The sequence below is a fragment of the Notolabrus celidotus genome, chromosome 6, assembly GCF_009762535.1.
Source record: "Notolabrus celidotus isolate fNotCel1 chromosome 6, fNotCel1.pri, whole genome shotgun sequence".
Lineage (NCBI taxonomy): Eukaryota > Metazoa > Chordata > Actinopteri > Labriformes > Labridae > Notolabrus > Notolabrus celidotus.
Genome location: NC_048277.1, coordinates 31,278,779 through 31,304,146, shown reverse-complemented (window position 1 = coordinate 31,304,146; position 25,368 = coordinate 31,278,779). Strand labels below are relative to the sequence as shown.

Below are 25,368 nucleotides of genomic sequence, written 5' to 3'. Positions count from 1 at the left end.
TGAAACACAAAGTCTACTTCAAATATTCTGCAAGTCAGAGCTATCAGAGTGAATAATGCATCAAAAGCAGGCAGTCGGTGTCTTTTACTTCACCTGTGTTGTGTTTGTTTGTGTTGTTATGTTCCCCCGTGGTGCTGTAGTTCATTTGTACAACCCAATGTAAGTCATGTCTCGGTTTTTAACAGGCCCACAATAGGAACAGCTCCCAGCCCACCCAAGCTCTTAAAGAAGAAGAAAGGGAAACTCTCCCTCTGCACATAAAGTCATCTTTTGATGTACTGTTTAACTCCAAAAAGAAGTAAGAGGCGCTACATTTGAGGTGATAGAACTCAGACATAAAGACAGAGGTCACCAAATCCATGATTACAAGTGCCCAAAATACCAGAATTAGTCACTCTGCTTACCTGCCAGGATGTGCCGCTCCCTGCTGTCCCGAGAATCAGAAGGTGTGAAAGCAACAGAACTCGCTGATTCAGACAAAATGTGCGACAAAGTCACGGGGAAGTTTCCTGCAGACATAAGAGTGAGAGACAAGAGGGCAGACGTCATCTTAATGTCACAATCGTGGGCTCCTTGCTAGCACCTGTTCATTGGAAGTCAAACATACAAGCTAATAAGAATGAAGGTATTATCAACATCCACATTTAGTGTGTAACTGTTCCTAAATCAGCAGCAGGCAACCTTAAGACCAAGAACTGGTGCAAGATTGACAAACTCCAAACTTTGAGATCCCTCCCAAAGGACAAAGGAACAGGAGGCTAACACGGGACTTCCACCAGATCTGTGTCTGGTCCGTCTCCAATTCACTGCAGTCCGGCTCCATGCTCTCTTGTCTGTCAACACTCACCGGTTGCGTTTTCAGAACGCAGCACGGAGCAGGACCGCCGGACAGCTGGAGTCAAGTGACCGAGGTTTTCCCACTGTATTAATTACTGAATCAAGGATTCTCCTCCTCCTCTCCTCGTCCATGTTGTCTTTCTGGTCCTATGAAAACCTCTGACCTGTTGAATCCAGGCCTGGCTTCGCTCATCACAACGGTTTGTTGTTGTAGTTGAGTTAAAAACGATCTGGTGATAACACAGAGTCTGAAATTAACCGGATGTTTTCATTCTGTTTTGGTGCCTGACTTCCTGTCCCGCTCCATCTGCTCTGTTGAGATTGATGCGTTGTGATCTGGCATCCGGCCAAAATAGAAGGCTTGCATCTGATCCGGAGGGCTCAGGCTCCAACGCAGCTGGAACGCAATGGAGTGGATCCAGTGGAAGTTAACACATTGACTAGAATAGAAACCTTTCAGATCCGGTGCCTTGACGGATCAGAGACAGACCGGACACGGATCTGGTGGAATTTGGCCGTGAGAGGTCACAGGGGTTAATGATCGTTAGGTGTGTGTGTGTGTGTGCAGAGATGGGGGAAAGCGTAACAGTTATCCTAATTCAAAGAAAACTCATCTAACGCTCTCTGACCTGTTTGCACCTGATGTCTTCATGCTGAGCTTGATTTAGCCAATCACAATGATCCACAACTAGCCTGTCTGTCACTAATAACAACAACATAATTTGTGACTAAGGCCGACACAGAAAACAGAAAGAGAGACCTTGTAATTATAAACAGGAAAACCATCTCACATCATGTTGAAGTATCTAATGAGGGCTGCAGCAGAGAGATATAAAGTCAAAACAGGAAGTTGTGAGAGCCTCAGCTCTTTAAAATGCACCAAGCTGAGACTGAGAAATAAAGCTGCTCCTATTTGATGTGGAATAATCTTAATAAACTTTCACATCATCAATCCAAAAAGCCACAGTGCATGCATTAGCAACCCAAATAAACTAATGAAGTATTTCAAACTCTGCAACACTGTCACGTCCCCAATTCTCATTAAAGGCATGAGTCAACAGAAATTAGTCATGAACCACTCCCTTGCCCTAAATTCATCCCTGCAGGCATGGCATTCTGCTTTTACCCTCTCTGTGCTCCAGTCTACGCTGCTGCAGGCAGGACGCCGCGCTATATAAGGAATTGTTAGTGTTGTGGCTCTAAACTATTAAGAGGCATGGGTTTAGAGGTTGGGAGTCTGTTTACACTGAAAGCCTTTTTATTTTTCGTTTTAAGAGGGTCCACTTTGCTAAACATGACTCAGGCTTTAATGCTGAATCCAACACTAATATTTGCTGCCAGCAGGCGGAGGATGGAGGAGGGAGGGGTGAATGTTTGTGTGAACATATGCAGATGTGAGAGCGGTGAACACGGCCGTATTTGGGAGCGGACCTGTGAATTTTAAATATGTGTGTGTTTCAATTTCTCTGCAAACACAAAATACATAGCTATGCATGTTCAATGTGTTTGAATGTAATGCTGGAGAGTAAACGAGAAAGCAGGATGGGGAGTTCAATCCTGGTTTTCACCATGACCACTTCCTTCCTTTGAATCTAATGGACGGTGCACTGCAGTGTTTCTAACAAGGCTTCCAAATACCTCCATATGTCTCTTAATGGGAGTTGAGTAATGTCAATTAGGACTGATCAAAGCTGGGTTCACCACACTACAGCTACTGTGAAACAAACCGCTCCATTACAGCCAAACTGCACCACTGTGTATGCTGCTACAGGCGTATTGATCCACCAGCCGCTATAATGATGCAACCATAATTCATAAAGTTACTCCAAGACCAAAACCAGGAGCGAGCATCAACCTGCTACAATACCGCAGACAAGAGGGGGGAGATCTTCACGGTAAAGATGTGAGCGTTAGACAACATGCACATGCACCGGGTCTTTGATCTGAGACTTAAAGTGAGACTAAGAGATCCCAGTGGGAGGGAAACATGCCAAGCTCAACAGAACCGGAATCAAAGACTTCGCATGATACGAGCCCTCAAACCACACGTGACATTGTTATTCTTGGCTGAAAACATGAAGGGCAAGAGAGAGTTTGGAAGACACTGACATGGTAGATTGTACAGCCCTGTTTATGGAGGAAGATTCAAAGCAGAGAGATTTAAAAACTTTGAAGAGCAGCTGTAGGAAGCTGAAGAGAGACGCTATTGGGCATTGCTGAATAAAAAATGTCAGGAAGATAAGTTATGGGGACAGGGTAATTTTGAAGTATCTGCTCAGAACTCAAAAACACTGACAGACAAGAATTGTACAAGTCTTTGTGGTGTCTGCATGCAAAGCACAGATGTTTCCTCCTCACAGCCATGTGCCTGAATTGGTTGTGTGTACAGACAAAGTCTGTCGGGAGGCCAAAGGAGGGGCAGACGACTGTTTGTAATGGTCCATGGAGCATGTCTTCAGGCCAAGACCCCGTTCCCCAGACGACAACAACCGAAAATTCACCATGACCTTTAGACCAGCTTGAATAGTTGGCCATTTCAGATGGAGAGAAATGCGTAGGAAGGTTGTTTTTTTGTTTGTCAGACCAAATGCCTGCACTTGTGTCTTGAACAATCCTCCTCCAGGGCTATAGCCTCCCCACATACAGAGGCTATAGTCCTCGTCGCAGAGGTTGCCGGTTCAATTCCCGGCGGTGATCATTTGCTGCATGTCTTCCACCACCCTCTACTTCCCACATTTCCTGTCTCTCTTCAGCTGTCCTGTCATAAAGGCAAAAATGCCCAAAAGTATAACTTTAAAAATAAATAAATACATAACACTCACCGACCACTTTATTAGTTACACCTGCTCAATTGCTTGTTAACACAAATAGCTAATCTGCCAATCACATGGCCGCAACTCAATGCATTTAGGCATGTCGACGTGGAAAAGACAACTTGCTGAAGTTCAAACCGAGCATCAGAATGGGGAAGAAAGGGGAGTTAAGTGACTTTGAACGTGGCATGGTTGTTGATGCCAGAAGGGCCAGTCTGAGTATTTCAGAAACTGCTGATCTACTGGGATTTTCACGCACAACCATCTCTTCGGTTTACAGAGAATGGTCCGCCACTCCTGTCAGCTAAGAACAGGAAACTGAGGCTACAGGCTCACCAACATTGGACGATAGAAGATTGGTAAAACGTAGCCTGGTCCGACGAGTCTCGATTTCAGCTGCGACATTCAGATGGCAGGGTCAGAATTTGGTGTAAACAACATGAAAGCATGGATCCATCCTGCCTTGTATCAACGGTTCAGGCTGCTGGTGGTGGTGAAATGGTGTGGGGGATATTTTCTTGGCACACTCTGGGCCCCTTAGTACCAATTGAGCATTGTTTAAACAACCTTTTACTAGCAATGTGTACCTAATAAAGTGGCCGGTGAGTGCATATTAAAAAAACACTGAGATTAAAAAAACAACAGGTTGGTGAGGAATAAAACTTTTTTTTTTTAAGACAAAAAAAGTCTGTCAACAAAGACTCAAACAAGGGTACTCAAACCTGATCCAACATAAGCCAGTCACTGTCTCCATGGTAAAAGGATTATGTCATGACTAAAGCATCTGATGAAGATGAACCCTGGGTACCCCCTGACAAGTGACTGAATAGATAGAATATGTTTGATGGGATTCGGACTCGATCCAAACGTCTACATGAATTATTGTGATGGCGAGCGACTGTGGAGTATATTAGCTATGATGTCATTATTATTGTGCGTCTTGATGCCAGGGCAGGAAAAGCATGCGAGCTGTTCCAAGAGATTAAGCTTCTGATTCCATCTATATGGCGTCACTTTCTATATTTAAAAATGATTCTGCACACGGACAGGAAAGGGCTCCGACATCTCTTGGACAGTAGTTACTTTTCTCTTCTCTCCACTTCCGTCTTTTACTTTTCCTCTCGGTTCTGTAGACCCTCTGTTAAACTCCCGGGGCGAGCAGCTGGCTCCACATCAGACACATTTGAGGACAAAAGGGAAACCCCAGATTGTCGCGGTGAGGGCAGCCACCCATGGCAGAGCTCAGCGGGAATCCGGTTGTTTATGGTTGGCACTAATTACAGAGCATCAAATTCATCAAGCTCCAGAGACACTAGTTGCCAAAGATAATATACAGGACTGTTTTTCAAGAGAAAAAAGAGACACCATTAAATTTGTCTCCACTCGCAGTGAGCCAGATAAAGCGTGGAGTGATGTAAACTCAATAGGGTGGCTTACAGACATCAGTCAGGATCATGCTCTCACTCCCCAGGGAGGCCTATTAACTTCTGCGAGGGGCAAGCTGTTAAAGTTTTATTGCTTCCCTGAGGCGTGATGTAGTCAGCATATGGAGTATGTATGCATGTGTAGAAGAAATTCACACTCCAGGCTGAAGCAACGTGAAGCAAGGGATGCAACGATCGCAAAGACAAGTACTTCCTCCTCTTCCTTTACTTTCACTAATGTGGCTGAATAAATTACTTTCTCCAGCAAGTGTTTCTTTCATTTATATCTTATGCATGTTGGAAGAACTCTTCATAGCTTTACAGATCTTGTATAAGTTGTTCTTTTTACAGAACAACACATAATGCACTTCATCCTCGAACTGACCATTTTTGCAAAGACCTCACACTTAGGATGGAAAGCCCATTTTTGTCCTGGACTATTCTGAATAGCCGAAACCAAATAATGGGCTTTCCATAGTGCTGTAGTACTCGAGATGGGTCTTGGTTTCGAGACCACTTATAAAAGGATTTTTACTCGGTCTTGTCCCGATCTCGGACTGGGTGAACTCTGTATTTTAAATCAAGACCGGTTGAGACCAAAACTGATGCACTCTGTGTCCCTGTCATTACTGTGATAAGAGAGACTTTTCAGTGGACTGCCATGTGAACACAGTTATGACATCCCCTGACACAGCGGTCGCTGCTCAGTGGTATGATTGAAGAAGATGCCCTACTTTAAGGAGATGATCGAGCCATCTTAAAATGAGGACAATCACTTGCAATTTAACAAGTGTTTCAAAAAGTGTGGTGTGGTGTAAAGCCACTCAGCAAAGGTGTTATCAATTTTTAATCCAGCTTGAGAATTGTGTTTGATGTATTTCCCAATCCCCTGGGCTACTGGTTCCATGCCCCCACATGTAAACAGCATCTATACAACATCTTGACAAGAGTGGGTGTATGATTTCTATTCCACACAAAGCGCTGATTGAAAAGTTAATGGCCAATCACAAAGATGAAGTGGGCCTGCAGTATGTGCTGAAATGAGATATGAACAAAAACGTAATGATGAGAAGCCAATGGACTTGTTAGGAAGCTCATTCTTGTGTATCAGATACAGTGTTGAGTGAAATCCAGCATGCCATCCTTTAAAGCGTGCACTGCTTAGGAACACTGGATCCAAACAGAGCAGCACACTACTTTACAATTAGAAATGAAAGTATGTTTCAATCAATCAATCAATCAATCAATCAATCAATCTTTATTTGTATAGCACCAAATCACAACAAACGTTATCCAAGACGCTTTTACAAATGGAACAGGTCTCAAGACAGGATAAGATCCAGTACCCTCTTGCAGACAGGACTCAGTCTGATCTCATCTTAATCCCCCATGAGCATTGAACCTCACAGTATTTAGCAAGTTACAGCAGCAAGGACAAACTTCCTGTTAACAGGCAGAAACCTTGAGCAGGACCAGGCTCATGCTAGACAGCCATCTGCCTTGACTGAGTCAGGGTTTGAAAGGGAGAGCCGATCCTGAACGTTCCTCTCTGCATTGTGCTGCTAAGAAGCCTTATTATTATGGGATGTCAACCACCTGCCAAATCTATTGAATCTGAATGCCACTCAGTAGATATCAGCGGCCATGTTTGTCAGGAAATGGGTGGTGCTCATGATACAAATAAGAAAGGATGGTGAAAAATGCAACTTTGCAGATTATATTGTATTAGAATTTTTAGAACAAAAAACTAGTTGTTCAGTGTGAAACAACAATAACCAAATGTGTGTTGTTGTCAAAAACAATGTAAATATATACGCTGTAAGAGACACAAGCTCTGACCTCATTAAGTTTGACATGTTTACTCTATACTGGGTTATCTTGGTTGTCGTATTTAACGACTGTGGCAGCAAAGCCGTCACATGAAAGCCCTTTATGAAGAAAGTTGGCCTGATTTATATGCACATCCTCCTCTCTGTCATCCTTTCACACCTACTCTCCAACTCCTGCTTATACAGTAAAAGTATGTTACCATGTGAAGAGGGACACATGCACGCGTGTGCAGAAGAGATAGCTGGTAATCAAAACAAACTGCTGGTGGATGTGTGGGGTGAGCATGGGTTGAATAAATGTGTGTACGGGTGATTCAGTGTGTGTGAGAGAGAGTGAGAGCTACATAATTATCAAATCTCAACGTCCCTGAAAACAATGCGAGTCTACATCATTATTTTCTAAACTGATAAGGAGAAGCTGCTCAGTTTAAATGAGCTATTTACTAATGTAGGAAAGTCAGACATTTACATAGCTAATACTCAAGCTAAATTGTGTTGTTGTGAATACAGTGACAAAGACTTCAGAACATCTTCAGCTTCATAAAGTGATGTTTTTAAGGATTTCTGAGGCGAATAACGACACAATTGTTGAAAACAGTGGTAGATCAAAAGTTGTATTTGATGTGCTGTATGCTCCTAAAGCTAAGTTGAACCACTACATAACAAAGTGTCAATTTGATACCAGTTGATACTCTGCACTTGTCCACTCTGTCTGAAACATATCTGAAAGGACGTCTTCAGTTTTTACTGTTGACAATGATCTGCAGAGGTCTCCTCCTGTACAAAACAAAAAAAGTGTGTGATTGAAGCTGGTAAAATGATGCTGCTAATGATGTTAGCTATTATGAGGAGAGTCATCATAGACACACTGGCTGCAGCTGGAAACCTTTATTTCATTGTGTTATCGTGTTTATAAATGCACGTAGATCGCACATCGCCTTTATTTTGAAAGTTTAAGGGGTCGTGCTAAGTTCCTGCTGCTGAAAACATCACATTTCCTGATGTAGATGTTTCAAAATAAAGGCACTGAAGGAGCATACTAAGCAAGGACTTTTATTGTGAAGAATTGTTGGAAACAGCATGTGTTCATCATCCTGAAGCTATTTTCAGCTGTTATCAATAACTCTGAAGAGATTACGATAGCTCCTTCCACAACGAGTCACAGCCACAGCTTGATTCTGCTTCTTTTAACCATCAATGGCTTAAGACGAGTGAGTCTGAAGTTAGAACCATAGACTGTATGAATAATGGACTTAGTATCCGTGACGTCATACATCTGTTCCTGAGCGCTGTTTTGAAGCCAATTGGCGGCGGCAGCCATATTGGAAATGCGGAACTCAACCAGGCATAGCGTGATGTAAAGAGGCAGAGTTTGAGCCTCCTAGCCAACAGCTATGTGTTCCCATCCGGGAGTCAAGTCAAAACTTGTTATCTTAATATCTTCTGATTCCACGATTCCACTCTGAGCAACTGTGTGCCCAGTTGTTTGTAGCTCCAAAGAGACAGCAGTAGCTTTTAGCTGAGGGACATTGAATGACTTTGTCCCTGTGTGCGGTGGCAGGGTAAAGAAAGTTGCCTATTTGACAGTTTGGGATCAGAGCTGATGGAGGCCCTAATACCGGTGTTTCTGCAGCCAGCCTCAAGTGGATGCTCGATGAACTGCAGGGTAAAGAAAGTTGCCTATTTGACAGTTTGGGATCAGAGCTGATGGAGGCCCTAATACCGGTGTTTCTGCAGCCAGCCTCAAGTGGATGCTCGATGAACTGCAGGGTAAAGAAAGTTGCCTATTTGACAGTTTGGGATCAGAGCTGATGGAGGCCCTAATACCGGTCTTTTGGCAGCCAGCCTCAAGTGGATGCTCGATGAACTGCAGGGTAAAGAAAGTTGCCTATTTGACAGTTTGGGATCAGAGCTGATGGAGGCCCTAATACCAATCTTTCTGCAGCCAGCCTCAAGTGGATGCTCGATGAACTGCAGGGTAAAGAAAGTTGCCTATTTGACAGTTTGGGATCAGAGCTGATGGAGGCCCTAATACGGGTGTTTCTGCAGCCAGCCTCAAGCGGATGCTCGATGAACTGCAGTTTATAACACTTCCACATGGGCTTCATACTTTGAGACCGGAGGTTGCTGCTTGGTTTGAACACACCTTCATCAGGTAGAACTGTTATACTTGAGAGATTAATTCCTGTTGAGCTCGTGTTGAGGCAAACTGAGTTGAGCCATTCGAGCACATAGCTGATATTAAAGCCCCAGACAGACCCAAAAAGAGTCCTAATGACTTAATGCTGCTGTTATCAGCTGACATCAAACTTGAAGAGGAGAGAAAGCTAGTTTTCCCAATGACTGAGAGCGACTATGCTCTTTCACTGTGATCATTAACAGGCAACTCTTTGATCAGCGAGCTTGTTTGTCTGTCTGGCTCTGCCCTGGAGCGTCTTTCTTCATCTAGTCATTAAATCAATTATACCCTGAAATGACACTTTTATACCACAAGACAATGTATACCAGTATTATCGTGGATGGTATGATATGGCACAGCCCTAGAACAAAGCCTTGGGTTCAATACAAACTGATTTTGACTGAAAGTTCTGAGTTGAGTCCAACCCTACACTCTGGGACAGGATGACAAATGCCACCCTGTGCAAACAATACTTAAATCACCTTGTGTGTAATTTCTGTTCCAATAGGTCTGATATTTTTGGCTTAAAAATAATCCAAAAGGCAGTTCACAGAAACCTTAAGTAGGAGGAACAGCCTCTATAACCGCTTGGTACAGTGCTGTTTAACACTTTACAAGAACTGAATCCATGTCACATTTTCAGTGGCACATTAAACAGAAATGCTAACACAAGTGATTTCACATTGTAAAAAAAAAATGTTATCTTCTTTCTTATTCCAGTCCTGTCTTTGCTCTCCACCCCGCTGTGCTGTTTCTGACGCTAAAAGAAACAAACACAGAAACGGTTTCCTCTGATCTTCGCCGAGTCCCCCGTCACGTGTCGGTGCAGGTGCTATCAGACTCCAGCACTCGCCGAGGGGGGGGAGAATTTGTGCTGGCACAGGAGAGAAATATGTATGCCAGATTAAATATATGTGTATTCCCTGTTTACACCTTTTCTTCTTCTGCAAAGAAAACAAACACACTTTCCACATTCTTGATGAAACTCCTCCTTAATGTGCAATATCACACCCAGGGAAGCAGTTCTTATGTTAAAACCTCACATTTTCACTTTGATCTCAAACATGCTGTCCCACGACGGAGTCCAGACACATTGAATGATGTGAATCCTCAGCCTTGTTGTGCTGCGGTCTTGTTCCCCAGCCTCTAACTCATTGGCTAGTTTGTGCACAGCCACTGTTCCTGTCAGTCAACAGTCCTCCCTGATCACAGCACGTCCAGCTCCTCCTCTTCCTCCTGCCATGGCCCAGATCTGGTGGCTAAACGCCAGTCTCTGGGCAGGACACCAACTTGCTATCACAATGACACACTCACGCAAACGCCAAAGTTTTGCATGAAGCAGTCAGATTCCACACCAAATCCTCAAAACTTCCCTGAATATAGACCTCCAAATAAAGACTTCCGTTCTTCCTTTCCTCCGAGTGCTACATGCTCTCTCTGACACCATTCTCAGACGGACACGTCACATTTCAAGTCTCATCGCCTACAAACAAGCCCCCCCGTCAGCTTGCCAGCCTGATATAGCTGTGGTATGGGCCTCGGGACCGGGCCAGGGTCTGGAGGAATGATACTGTTTGTTTTCTTGCCATTTTGATCTTCATGTGATACAGATCATGTCACGCACCGCAACAACAAGCACTTTCACAACCTGGGGGGAGTTCTGTTAAAGAGACACTGCATGCACTAATACTGCTAATAAGATCTCAGCGTGGATGGTGTGTGTGTGTGTGTGTGTGTGTGTATGTGTGTGTGTGTCTGTGCATGAGGTAGCATCTTACAAGAGGGTCGAGAGCTGGAAAGGTAATTTGAGATGTACGTCCCCCACTCAGCGGGGTAACATGGAAATCGGGTGAGTCTGCAAATTTAATTTGAGCAGCACCAACGGGATTATTAGCAGGAAAGAATCTTGCTCCGTCATGCAAGGTCAGACTGCAGATGTTTGTTTACAAGATACGAAGGCAGTGACTGCTGGGATACAATTTTGCACCGCGACAGTTGCATAATAAATTACCCACCGAGGAATGCCAAGTGACAATTATTCTGTGGTATGACTCTTCTTCTGTTTGCACTAACTCAATTTCACAATTCGTCCCCACTTCAGTCACACAACTGCTGAGTAAATCTGGTACACCTGGCAAAACCTAACACACACATACAGAGAGGTGTTCTGTTATCTTGCCTGACCCAAAATGAAAAAGTGGTGCAGTGCTTCGGAAAGCTTAAACGAGCCGGAGAAGGACCCCTTACAGGTGAGAAAACTGTCCAAGGACCCCCTCATCGATGCGAGCCGGCTCGCATCGAGAGAGAGCCGGCTCTCAGTTTTTTCCTTCCGCTGCTTAGCTCTCGCAGTGCTCAGCCACAGCTCTGCTCACAGCAGAACTTTGTTTTGATTGGTCAGCATGGCAGCCATGCGGCCAATCACATGTGAGGATATAGGATATAGGTGATGGCTTCATCTGTTCCTTCTGAGAGGGTTAGGGTTAGGGTTAGGGTTCTTCTAAAGACCGGGCAAATTCTCACTGAGAGGAGAAGTCGAATCAGGCCATCCAAGCTGAGGAATCAGATTTTTCTCAATGCCAACCTGAGGACATTAATTATGTTTGCTCCAGTTGGTTTCTGGTTCTGTTTGCTTGAGATTGGTTCTGGTTCTGGTTCTTTTTGCTTGAGTTCGCTTCTGGTTCTGTGTGCTTGAGTTTATTCTGGTTCTGATTACTTGAGTTTGGTTCTGGTTGGGTTCTGGTTGGGTTCTGGTTGGGTTCTGGATCGGTTTTAGTTCGGTTGTGGTTCAGTTCTGGTTCGGTTTTGGTTCGGTTCTGGTTCGGTTCTGGGTCGGTTTTGGTTCGGTTCTGGTTCGGTTCTGGGTCGGTTTGGGTTCGGTTCTGGTTCGGTTCTGGTTCGGTTCTGGGTCGGTTTTGGTTCGGTTCTGGTTCAGTTCTGATTCGGTTCTGGTATGGTTATGGTTCGGTTATGGGTCGGTTCTGATTCGGTTCTGGTTCGGTGCTGGGTCGGCTTTGGTTCGGTTCTGGTTTGGTTAAGGTTCGGTTCTGATTCGGTTCTGGTTCGGTTCTGGTTCGGTTCTGGTTCGGTTCTGATTCGGTTCTGATGTGGTTCTGGATCGGTTTTGGATCGATTCTGGTTCGGTTCTGATTTGGTTCTGATTCAGTTCTGGTTCTGTTTACTTGAGTTTGGTTCTGGTTCTGTTTGCTTGAGATTGGTTCTGGTTCTGTTTACTTGAGATTGGGTCTGGTTCTGTTTGCTGGACTTTGGTTCTGGTTCTGTTTGCTAGAGTTTGGTTCTGGATCTGTTTGCTTGAGTTTGGTTCTGGTTCTGTTTGCTTGAGATTGCTTCTGGTTCTGTTTGCATGAGTTTGGTTCTAACCCTAACCCTAACCTTAACCCTGACCCTAATCCTAACCCCAACCCTAACCCTAACCCTAATCCAAACCCTAACCCCAATCAGAACCCTAACCCTAATCCTAACCCTAACCCTAATCCTAACCCTAATCCAAACCCTAACCCTAATCAGAACCCTAACCCTAATCCTAACCCTAACCCTAACCCTAATCCTAACCCTAACCCTAATCCTAACCCTAACCCTAACCCTAATCCTAACCCTAACCCTTATCATAACCCTAACCCTAATCCTAACCCTAACCCTAATCATAACCCTAATCCTAACCCAACCCTAACCCTAATCCTAACCCTAACCCTAACCCTAATCCAAACCCTAACCCCAATCAGAACCCTAACCCTAATCCTAACCCTAACCCTAATCCTAACCCTAATCCAAACCCTAACCCTAATCAGAACCCTAATCCTAACTCTAACCCTAACCCTAATCCAAACCCTAACCCTAATCAGAACCCTAACCCTAACCCTAACCCTAACCCTAATCCTAACCCTAATCCTAACCCTAACCCTAACCCTAATCCTAACCCTAACCCTTATCATAACCCTAACCCTAATCCTAACCCTAACCCTAATCATAACCCTAATCCTAACCCTAACCCTAACCCTAATCCTAACCCTAACCCTAATCATAACCCTAACCCTAATCATAATCCTAACCCTAATCATAACCCTAACCCTAATCCTAACCCTAATCCTAATCATAACCCTAACCCTAACCCTAATCCTAACCCTAACCCTAATCATAACCCTAACCCTAATCCTAACCCTAACCCTAACCCTAACCCTAATCCTAACCCTAACCCTAACCCTAATCCTAACCCTAACCCTAACCCTAACCCTAATCCTAACCCTAACCCTAATCATAACCCTAACCCTAATCCTAACCCTAACCCTAATCCTAACCCTAATCATAACCCTAACCCTAACCCTAATCCTAACCCTAACCCTAATCCTAACCCTAATCCTAACCCTAACCCTAATCCTAACCCTAACCCTAACCCTAATCATTACCCTAACCCTAATCCTAACCCTAACCCTAACCCTAACCCTAATCCTAACCCTAACCCTAATCCTAACCCTAATCATAACCCTAACCCTAACCCTAATCCTAACCCTAACCCTAATCCTAACCCTAATCCTAACCCTAACCCTAACCCTAATCCTAACCCTAATCATAACCCTAACCCTAACCCTAATCCTAACCCTAACCCTAACCCTAACCCTAATCATAACCCTAACCCTAATCCTAACCCTAACCCTAACCCTAATCATTACCCTAATCATAACCCTAATCATAACCCTAATCATAACCCTAATCATTACCCTAACCCTAATCATAACCCTTTTCACAACCTGTACCTTGATCGGATTGGTGCAACTCTAGTATTAGACTGCATGAAATTAATACTTGTTACTTAAAGAGTTGGTATTATGCTCGTTTCATACTTAAGAAGCAAATAGTAAGTTAAAATATATGATGTCAAAACCACAAAGTTTCAAATTTTGAGGTAAAGGTGCGTTGGAGAGTGCAGGCTGTTGGGAACAGATTGTTCATGAAATCACACGAGAGTTCAGCAAGATCAACACAAGAATTGCTCAGAATTGTCCCCTTTCATTTTCATTTTTGTAATTGGAATGCATAATAAACTTCTGCCGGAGGGTCTCAACGCACGTGTCGGCTTGTAGGTTACTGAAGGGCTGCTATATAGCTCAGAGTAAGTCCATGTAGAGCTTTAAAAGTAATCAGTAACATCTTAGAATCAACTCTAAAACATACAGGCAGTGAAACACCTCCACCATCCCATAAACCCACCTGCTTTTAGTATAATTTTTCCAGATCACAGTCAAGTCGTGGAGATTCTATTAATATATGACAAAGTGCAAAACCCTTGTGTCAGGAACCGATCCAGCTTTACTTTACTGTTAATACAACAATAAATGTAATTGGTCACACACCCTAATACCAATTAAAATTCTCATTAAACTGAGATACTGGCCGTGCTTCCTCTTCCACTCCTGCTTCTGGTGACCTAATTACTGCATTGTCTAAATACAAATGAAGGATTACTTTTCCTGACTATATTTCAAGAGAGCCAACGTCAGCCTACAGTGTGTGTGAAGTTGAAATTGGATGTCACTACGCTTGATGGTGTATGAAGTGTGATCTGGTAATAAAACTGTGATTACACTGTAGTCATGCTAGCTAGACAGCACTGAAGACAATGTTCCCAATAACTCAGACAAGCCTAAAATAAAGTTGTTAAAGTCGTCCCTGTCCATCATTGAATTAGAAAAAATAAGAAGCTGTCATAAAAACGATGAGGGGTCTTCGTGTGAGAACAGGAGATAAGGAGCAAAGCAATCCAAAGTTTCACATTATATGGAAAGAAGTGAGTCACGATGACCTACTTAAGAATTCAGAACACAAGAGGGGAGGTTCAATACATTTTCAGTGTCAGACATTAATGATTGTGGATTTGCAGAGAAGAGCCACACCCAACAACACCCTCATCCATCTCATGGGTAATTTCTTAGACTTATCTGAGCATGGCAAGATGCAAATTTAAGAATGGTGAAGTATGTTTGAAGACCTTTGACAAGTCAGAACACATTCACACGACTGAAGAGAATCTGCCTCCAAAGAATACAAGTCATAAAATGATACCGTCTGGTAGGGCTGGGCGATTATTCAATAATGACAATTATTATGATTTCATTTTTCTCCAAAAAACAAATGTTCGATATAACCTGTAATTACAACCCCAACCACTGGAAAGGTAGGGGGCGATAATGAGCCTGAAACACTAGTTGCCACCCAACATTAGACAGAAGGAGAAGACAGCATTGAACAGCCAATCATGTCGCAGGGTGAGAGGTAGGCAGGGCTTAAAGATGTTTGGAGCAGAATGTAAACAGCTGAAAAGAGCGACAGCTAAAAGGAAGAAAACTCGAAACCTACCAGCTTAAAGCAGAGTCGTTAGTCTCACACTGTGTTGACTCTGCAGTAACTTCTAACTTAATGCACTTCATTCAATAAACTTTCAGGTTGTGGGTAAAGGAAGAACATGGACAACTTCTGCTGTCTGAACACATTTAATGTCCACCTTGACCGTAGGACAACTGAACACTGAGTAACCGTGATGCATTCACTGCACTGCGGGAAACAACATCACTCTGCCCGCAACCCTTAGTAATCTCTGAAGGCGAGTGCACAACTCAAAACAATACTCTGATACACAGTATACAATTTGTTATTTCTTTGTTGTAAATTTAAATAAAATTATGCAAATAACCTCAAACTGAGAAAAATAAGAATCTACAAACTAAAACTTCACAAAAATCTAATTTTACACATAAGACCTACTTCCTGTTATCACCGTCAAAAATGATGGATTCAAGAAGTTCATCAGAAAACTAAAACCGTCTGGTTTCTTCAACTTTCACTGAGGAGCAAAAATCTGCCTTTATATTTAAATGAAATAATGATTTGACAATTATCACAATAATTACCGATACCGACTTGATCTTATCATTTTATCATGATAACATCTTTTTCAATATCGCCCAGCTCTACTGTCTGGAAGGCAAAGCTGATATTCTGATATATCACAAACATGTTAAAACCAAGCGGGAACCTCCGGTCTAGAAATATGAGTCCAACGCGGAAGAGCTAAAAACTGCAGTTCATCCAGGATCCACTTGAGGCTGGCTCCAGAAGTACCGGAAACCACGTACACACCAATTCAAAAAAGACGATCTTTACAGCAGAAATAAACATGTTTACAGCCTGGTACAAAAAACGTGTGTAGTCTGGATAGCTCATTTCTCGATCGGCACACACTGTACGAGGGTGAATTTTTTTCTAATTCGGCAGTTTCAAAGATATTGAGATTGAGAGTCTTCCAATGAGAGGCACAGCTGACTTGATTGGCAGGGGGGAACACTTTAGCTGATGGCTAGGAGGCTCAAAGCCCGCCTCTTTACGTCACAAATCACTCAACGGCAGCAATATGGCTGCCAACAATTGGCCTCAAAACAGTGCTTCAGAAACAGATTGCTGACGTCATGGATACTACGTTCATATTTTATACAGTCTATGGTTAAAACTCCCACGACCCACCTCATAAAAAAAACCTACCACACTTCATCCTGAAGAGGTTCACACTGATGTACAAGATAGTAGTGTGGCGTACAAGTGGCCCCCACCTACTACTGTAATCTCCAGCAGAAAGCACAGCTCAAGTTCAACATGGTAAACAAGCCCAGCAGCCACAAGGTATGTCAGAGAGATTTCGGCACAACACGTAGCGTGTTATTTTAAGATGCCTGCCGAGTCCAGCAGAGTAAGTGAGGTCAAAACTTGGCCAAATGCAAGTACCCCACTGTGCTCTAAACAAATCAGGGTAAGCCAGAATTGTTTTGGTCCAGACTGAGCGACAGCCAATCACATGAAGGCTTTGTTCTAACTCAAACAAATACTTGTGTAGATAGATCACCACCGTTCCTGCAGGGGAGGATTATCCCTCCATATAAGGAGTTTAATGCAGCATCAAAGAAGTAAAAAGTCAGAGATCATGACAGTGTTTTTTTATTTCCACTGCTTTAAGCCTAATCCACATTCTGAAACAAAAACAAGTGCAATGCCACACATACTTGGGAATGTTTTCACAACATGAGCATGCTAAGATTTTAAAGAGAGAGGCAGGCTTTGTCCAAAGAGATTATGCCACCCTGTTTGCCGACATTTCTCCAATGCGAAGCTGACTTAGGTCTTTGATACTAAAATAATACTTTTAGTAAAATCCCTGAAAAACAGCCACTAGGTCAGAGTGGTGCAAACACTCTCAAAGATCAAATGCAAACTGAAAACAAATATTCACTCTGAGTTTCAGCTGCAGAGAGGCGCAGTATTGGGAATATGAAGCGTGCATAGCAAGTGTAGGTGCTGCAAAACACATGCATGTCACGTTCTTCGCAGTGTGGACAGTGAATTTTATTTGTATCTCTGAGTTATTTACTTTACCCCGTATCCATCGCACAGCCAGATTTAATCAGCAGAAAATGCAGAACTGTGGGACTGAGCCTAAAGGCATTTTTGGTCCTAAATGAAATTGGAAACCGGATTCATCCAGGGATTTTGATCCCCCACCACATATTGTTAGATCTTTATTGGCCATCTCTCATTGCAGCCTCGGGCGGCTCAGTGCTATGTTTGCTCTGCGAATGGAGGGAGGTTTTATGAGCCGGGATTGCAACACTCAGAGCAGGAATATGTTACTTGGGCACAATTTTGACACGTCGTGCTAATAATGAAGGCACAGATTAATCTCTTGAGAATGCTGTGCACAAGATTAGAGCATTTATAGGAACAGTTTTTTAAAGGCAAGGGCAGTCATGCAAGAATAAAAATAAGTTCCACAAAACTATCAAATCAACAGGCTGGTATGAGATCTTGATCTTGTAAAACTTTAGCCACAATGCTCTGATAAAAGATCTTTGTTACATTTGGTTTGTGATCTCAGTTCAAAGTGGGATATAGCTAATAGTTGGATCATTGGGCCTCTTCTTACGTGAAGTTTGGACTCAACACGTAATGAGCAGAATTTATGTAAGCCGGCATCTACCAGCTTTTGGATGAAGGTCTCATTGGCCAATATATCTGATGGGAAGAAATGCCCAATACAGACCTGTCCCATTAACAGCCCACTTGTGTTGCAGTCGCGCTAACCATCAGCAGGATGAGGTGCTGCTAGTCACGAGGCACTGACAGCGTCCGCCTCGATCTTCAAGTCGGTGTTTCTGTGACACGGCATGGCGTTTGTTTAGATTTTACAGCCATGCTCATTCTCTGGAAATACGGGTAGTAGTGTGAGATTAATAAACGGAAAAAATCATTGCGACTGTCACTGATGTTTTCCTCTTCTTTTGCTGTCTAATTCAGTTAGCATTCTTTATGGCTCTATAGCCACCGTCTGGCGGGGATACCGTATTACAACCAGGCACCGGTAAAAATGATGAAAAATTGTACTTTTAAAATGAGAAAATATTCAAATAACTCTTTTGAAAATCATTGCCCATCCCTAATACAAATCAATATATTGTTCCAAATACAAGATGGATTTTTCCCCTTGAAATGCATCTTAAGAAGTGTGATCATGTCGTATTCAGGGTCTACATTTTTACATGGCGACAAATAGTGGTGGGCGATATAAAAATCTTCTATCACGATATGGACTACTTTATATCAAGATAACGATATACCACGATATACGTAACGACATAGTTTTCACAGAATAACTTGAAAACGTTCTGGACAACATACTACAGAAACTGCTTACTTCTTCCTCTCCCTTTATTTGGAAGTGACATGAAAATGTCACAAATTGGATTGCTGTACAGGAGTGCAAAATTATATAATATACAAAAAAGGCAGAGCGGCGGATCGACCAAAGCCTCCACATTTGCTTTTTCTACAATCTTTATCTTTGTAGTTGAAGTCAGAGCAGTATAACAACAGTACCTAACATTATTGCCCTAAAGAGGCAGGTGGAGGTATCAAAATAGTAGTGCAGTCAGAGCAGAATAACAACAACAGTACCTAACATTATTGCCCTAAAGAGGCAGGTGGAGGTATCAAAATAGTAGTGCAGTCAGAGCAGTATAACAACAACAGTACCTAACATTATTGCCCTAAAGAGGCAGGTGGAGGTATCAAATAGACAAACTGTTGAATTTTTTTCATACGGTGTGCCTCGTGCAAAAGACTCCTGCAGGCTCCGTTGAGTGTAGTAGCGGTTCTTCGTCCGACATGGCCCTGTTTCACTTCTTTCTTTGCTCAAACGCAACTTTTGAACATCTATGTACTCCCTCTCGTGTTTCTTCTGCAGGTGATAGAAGAGGTTTGTTGTGATGGCGTCAGGCGAGGGAACGACCTTGTGGCACAGTTTGCAAACCGCGGTTTTCTGCTCCGTGTCAGACACGTTGAACCCAAAGTGTAGCCAAACCACAGACGTGCCCCCTCTTTTCGGCACAAGCTCGATTTGAGCTTCCTGGGACTCTGTATGTGTCCAATGTGACTGGGATAGAACTTTTTCTGAGCCGTCCTCCTCCATGTTTACCTGTCCCTGCTCGTCTGCATGTGTTGTTGTTGGTGTTGTTGTGTCGGCGTGTTTGGTACCACGTGACTAACGTAAAGCAGCGTAATGTCGCAAAACCACAGTCGCAGTACAGCCTATGCTGTGAAGATTCACTTTAATTGATAAAACGACGATAGAAACGATAGAAGAAAAATGACACGATAGACAGTTTTCTATCGTATGTACAATATATATCGTCGTATCGCCCATCACTAGCGACAAACCTTCATGACAGGGCAGTGAAGCACCTGATTTTTTCAGTTGCACCCAAATGCCACACGTCATATTAGCTTATCGACAGAGCAGCACAGAGAAAACAGTAGGACCTGAATGCAGGTTGTCAAGTTTGCCCAACAAAAGCAGCAGGGAAACATCTCTCTGCTGATTTCAAGTGAATGAGAGGAAACAGCCTCATAGCCAATAACCTCAAATTTATGGTAAAAAGGTGACTCTTGTACTGGTGTAAGGAGGAGGATTAATGCCCAGCTCTAAGGTCTGGAAGGCAAAGCTGATATTCTGATATCACAAACATGTTAAAACTCACACAACCCACCTCAAAAAAACCTACCACACTTCATCCTGAAGAGGTTCACACTGATGTACAAGATAGTATTGTGGCCTACATGTGACACTGGAAAATAATATTAACAATGGGGTCTCTTGCCTGCTGAGAACTTATAAATGTAACCAACTTCAGTTTTCACTCAACTTGCTTTGATTGGCTCAGGTAGTGTGGGATCGGTTTCTAATCCCATCCCAATAAATAACCAAAAAATGCAAAAGCTATTTATTTTGTGCGTTTCAGAAAACAATAGAACTTCTAATTCTCTTTGGCTTTCTTTTTATAAAAATCAAACTTCTCTTTATTTTCTTCTGGAGACAAAACCTCTGATTCTCTGTTGTTCTGATGAAGGGCTACAGCCACAGCATCACTTATTATCCCCCGTCTGCTGCTGCTGCTATGTTAGTAAGTGGGAGCCTGAGAAATAACAGAACATATCACGCTTGGAATGCAATGCAGCTGGAACGGACCCCTGAAGGAATCTCCAAATGAAGCCTTTGGTTTCAGGGTCACTGAGTCTACTTGAGGCTGGAGTACAGTGTGTGAAAGAATGCAAATGTGTCGAGGATCTAATCATTTATACTGTTAGGAGAAGTTTGAACACAAATTTACCTTCAAAATATTTAAACTTAACACTTTTATGTGGCGAGATTTGAGATTGCTGAGTCCACCTTTAGGTCATCAAACACAATGGAGCAGTTATTCTGCAAGCTTCCAAGTTATCATCCTTTCAGTTTATATTGAGGGCTTAAAACAACAGCTAGTGTAATGCCTGACGTGACCCACATCACCCAACCATCAAACGGACATTAACAAGACATCCTGGTGCTTTTTACAAGCAGGGAGACAGGTGAGAGGTCTGGAGGTCTGGAGGACGTCAACAGTGAAAAGGCCCTCCATCACCACTGGCTCTGGATCATCCTTTGTTTTATGGACCCCACAGGGGAAATGATGATGGTTAGAGTAGTCTATCCCACTCCCACTGTTCAGTTAAAAGGAGAAAAAACTGACACCATTAAATCACTGAGTCTCACAGCTTTGGCCCATTAAGTCGCTTTGGAAAATGTTGAATAGCTGAACTCTGTCTGCCCTGTGAGGAGGGGACGTACTTTTAAATCACACGCTTTGGTGAAAAGACAAAGTTTAACACGGGGTGAGCAGACGCACACGGCTTTTAGCCGCAGATAAGTCATTCTGGGTCACCGTTTAAGCTAATTGTCCTCATATGCATGTAAAGCAGTTCAGCACAGAGGAATAAAGCATTCAGACCTACTAATGAATAACTGCATTATATATCTGCTTTAAGGCTTTCCTATCATAAATACTTGTTTACATAGATAAATGAGTAGACTAATTTAAAGCTGATAAGTCTGTTGGTTGATTAGTTTAACTGTTTGTTTGTTTTGTTGCAGTATTACAACCTCAACTCAGCTATTAGCTCATTAGAATTACATTTCAAGGCCAACACTTCGGCTGATAGCTTATCAGGAACGCCATATCCTTGAGTTTCACAGATACTCACAGATATTTCTACATTCCTTGAAAGGTCGGACATGTTTCAAACTTTTTGCCACCAACACCAGTCAACACCAGAATTAGCAATTGGTTAAAGCTGGGGTTGGTAATCAGATTTAGATACACTTTTTGTCATACTGGTTAAAATGATCTTTATGTCCTGATGGCAATCATTACATGATGTGTTCCTAAAAAAGAGTGAAAAAAAACTGCTATCTACAGCTGGAGTAAACCTGGGAAAACACCAACCAATCACAGTTTTTTGGCTCCCCAAATTTTAAACCAATCAAATCCCGTCCAGCCGTTCTGCCCTCCTCCTGCGCGTACATTTCCCCGGCGTGCACTCCTCCGAGTCCCCGTCTCCTGCCTCTGCTTCCCCTGACTCTATTTACTGCCCCTCTCGCTCGTCCTCGGGCCTGTCCCCTCTGACCTGATGAGGTGCTTTGCTCAGGACTGTAGTCCGGATCAGAGACTAAAAAGCTCTCACCAACAAGCAGAATAATTAATGACGTTCAGTAAGTCCTACAGAAAATATATATTTATTGTAGCGTCTGTCCGGACGCTGTAGTGATGACGAGCCGATTCGTGAACACGTTGAGCTTTAATAACCGGTCACTGTCGGCCGTGATCACGCCAACCAACAAAACAACAATCAATGTTTGAATGAATGAAAAACTTCTCCTCTTGTCTCTCCTCTCTCCCACTCGCACACTCTACACCTCTCCTGATGCCTTCACTGACCGTCAACACTGTAGGAATTAAGAACATCTACACTGAACAGGTTTAACAAGCAGTAGAGTTGTTACAGTATTATATATGTGTTATAACTTTTCTCCTGATATCGTGTCACTGGTACAACTGGATAATGCTAGCATGACAGTTGTGAGTACTAACAGCCATGTTTGTTTGTGTTTTTAACTTTCACTATGATAATGTTTTGGTGAGGACCGGTTTTGAATCAGTCACGATCATATGGTCGAGAATCAGCGGCGCTCGTGCATGTGAGAGGGGGGGGGCGTCGTTTTGGAGGAGCTCCGAGGGAGGAGGGGAGGGGTTAGACGGAGTCATGAGGAAAAGCTACATTCAAATTCATGCTGGTTTTCCTAGACTACCAACCCTAGCTTTAAACAAGTTATTAATATTTTTTTAGTGTATGCTGCAAATGAATGTTAACCTGTAGGGAGGACCAAAGGCGTGTCAAATGAATTGTGCTCAGTTATGACTTTTTGAGTCTTTTCTAACTCTTAGACGAGTCAGCAAGTCGAAATTTTAAATTCTGTTTCAGCAATTAGAATATAAGTCACATCAGAACATCCCTAAAGTGATCAATTATTAAAGCCTAATACAAAATAAATCACATCTAACTCTCATAAATAAAATCAAGTTCACTACATAGGGAAAAAGTCTTTGCCAGTTTGCTGCTTTAGACCAATATATTGATATCTAAATTTGGGGCAGACCCTTGGAGTTCTCCACCTAGAGCTGGGCGATATAGAAAAATATATTATAAAAAAATTATAAAATATTTCATATCAGTCAATATCGTAATTATCAAAATAAATATAAAATCATTATTTCCTTTAAATTTAAAGGCAGATTTTTGCTCCTGAGTGAAACTTGAAGACAGTTTGTTAGCTTGTTTCTGTATTTAGTTTTCTTATTAGCCTCTTGAATTCATCATTTCTGATCTCAACCAGTACATCTCATTCTTATCAAACATTTGTCATATTTATATTGAGAAAAATGATATCACGATAATTATCGTTATTGAATTATCGCTCAGCCCTATATCCCCCTTTATTCTTTTTTGTAGGTGTGGGCTGAAGCTACACTGCACTACTTCTAGCATGGCAAGTTTTGTTCAAAGACTGCCAGGTATTTACAGAGGGTGGATGAATCTATACCAAGTTTCACAACTACTACAACTTCCAAAACAAAGACAAGAAAAAAATGACAAGTCATGTCTTGCCTTCATCTGTGGGTAATGTAGAGAAACCACTGTGTAGTGTGCCTCAAAGTATTAGCTTACAACAGCATGAAGACAGAGTTAAGAGGTCACTTAGAGACATTATATCCTGAACACGAGGAAAGCCTGTTCAAGAAAACTTCTCCAACAGAGTGGCTTTACTAAAGTTGCATCTGTACCATCAAATGTTTAGCTTACAGAGTTGCTCAGTGTAAAAAGCTGCTCTCTATACCTTAGGGGTTAATACTACCCTCAGCTTTTGCTATGGTTTTAACAATGACTGATGATGCAACAGCAAGCAGATTAAATGCTGAGCCCTCTGTCAAACGTTACCATATTTATTTGCATTTAAGACAAAATTAGTCTCTTGAGTTGTTGAAACTGCAAACAGTGGGAAGTTTGGATGTTGCAGCGTCACTTTAAAGGCTCCACCTTTAAAAGTAGTTTTTTTTTAGTTTGATCTAAACCACTGAAGTTATAATTCTGGATGTTTTGTGGAGAATTTTTTAAATAAATTATGAAGATATAGTTGAATTTGTTTGTGAGGAAGGTAGGGGAGACTTGAGAATTCTTGAAGACAGAGTCAGGAAACCACTAGACTGAAACATGTTAACCCATTTACATAACATGTGTGATGTCACCCCACAGAGACAAAAACAAACAGACAATGTTGCTGGTGAGACAATGAGGACTGTCCCTCTCTCACAGATCACATAGCAGACGGGGGTAGATGCCTTCTGGCTTGATATACAAGATCACAGAGTCACAGTGATCTGCTCCGTTATCGTCTAGCATCTTACAAAGAACTACAGCAGACAGAGGACTGATGCAATTATGACCTATAGCAGAGATGACACCTGGGTGACCTGGTTTAACACAATATTCATGTCACATGCAACAAGTTTGACTCAAAGACTGAAAACGTTGTTTCTATCTGCATGGTTTCTAAGTTGTTTGATTTAATATGGAAATAGACTTCAGTTAAATATTAAATCATTAAAACTTGCTCAAGATAATGACAGCATACCTTACATTAGTCAACCTGTTGGACTGCAGAGTGATTCACCGTAAATCTGAGTGACTGTGGACACCAGGGGATTACTTTAATGTGTTCTGACATCTCCTTACCTGGATGACTCAGATGACATTACACTGAGTTTTGGAAGGTGCAATGTTTTTGCCTGATAGCTTCAAAATGTACTCTGTATGAGCCACGACCTGGAGCTGCCAACACGAATTAAATCAAGACCACGGATCCAAAAAACAAAACGGAACTGGGCTCCAGCTCTGCCTTGATTGCAGACATAGCCGAAGTTAGGAGACATGGCTTCCAGCCCAAACTGCACTTTATCAGGCTCCACTGACCTTCTGAAACCTGCAGCATTTTGTGTAAGGGGGGAATACATGCCCAAAGATGTGATGAGGGAAACAGGAACAATGTTGTTTATCACAAAGAGTGTGACATTTGGAGAAAGTGAAGTAGGAGGTGACTTTGGGAGTTAAATCTTAAGATGTTAGCTAAAGTGGGTGGTTATGAAATGTGTGTTCGCTACAAACTTGAGCGTTTAACAAGGGCAGCGTTTTCAGGTCAGCTCTGTTCAGTCTGATCATTCATTTATGTTACTGCGAGAAAAAAGTCAAACGCTCTCACCCTCAAGACAGAAACTGAAATGTGAATGTGACACCCAACTGATTTA

General features: G+C 42.5%; 1 protein-coding gene across 1 annotated transcript in view; it reads right to left on the bottom strand.

Annotated features, from left to right (window-relative positions):
* Positions 1-25,368, bottom strand: part of peak1 (pseudopodium-enriched atypical kinase 1) — a 164,900-nt gene that overhangs the window by 130,743 nt on the left and 8,789 nt on the right. The window contains exon 2 of the mRNA XM_034686370.1: positions 405-509. The gene's annotated coding sequence lies outside the window, so the exon portion shown is untranslated. The remainder of the gene's footprint in view (positions 1-404; positions 510-25,368) is intronic.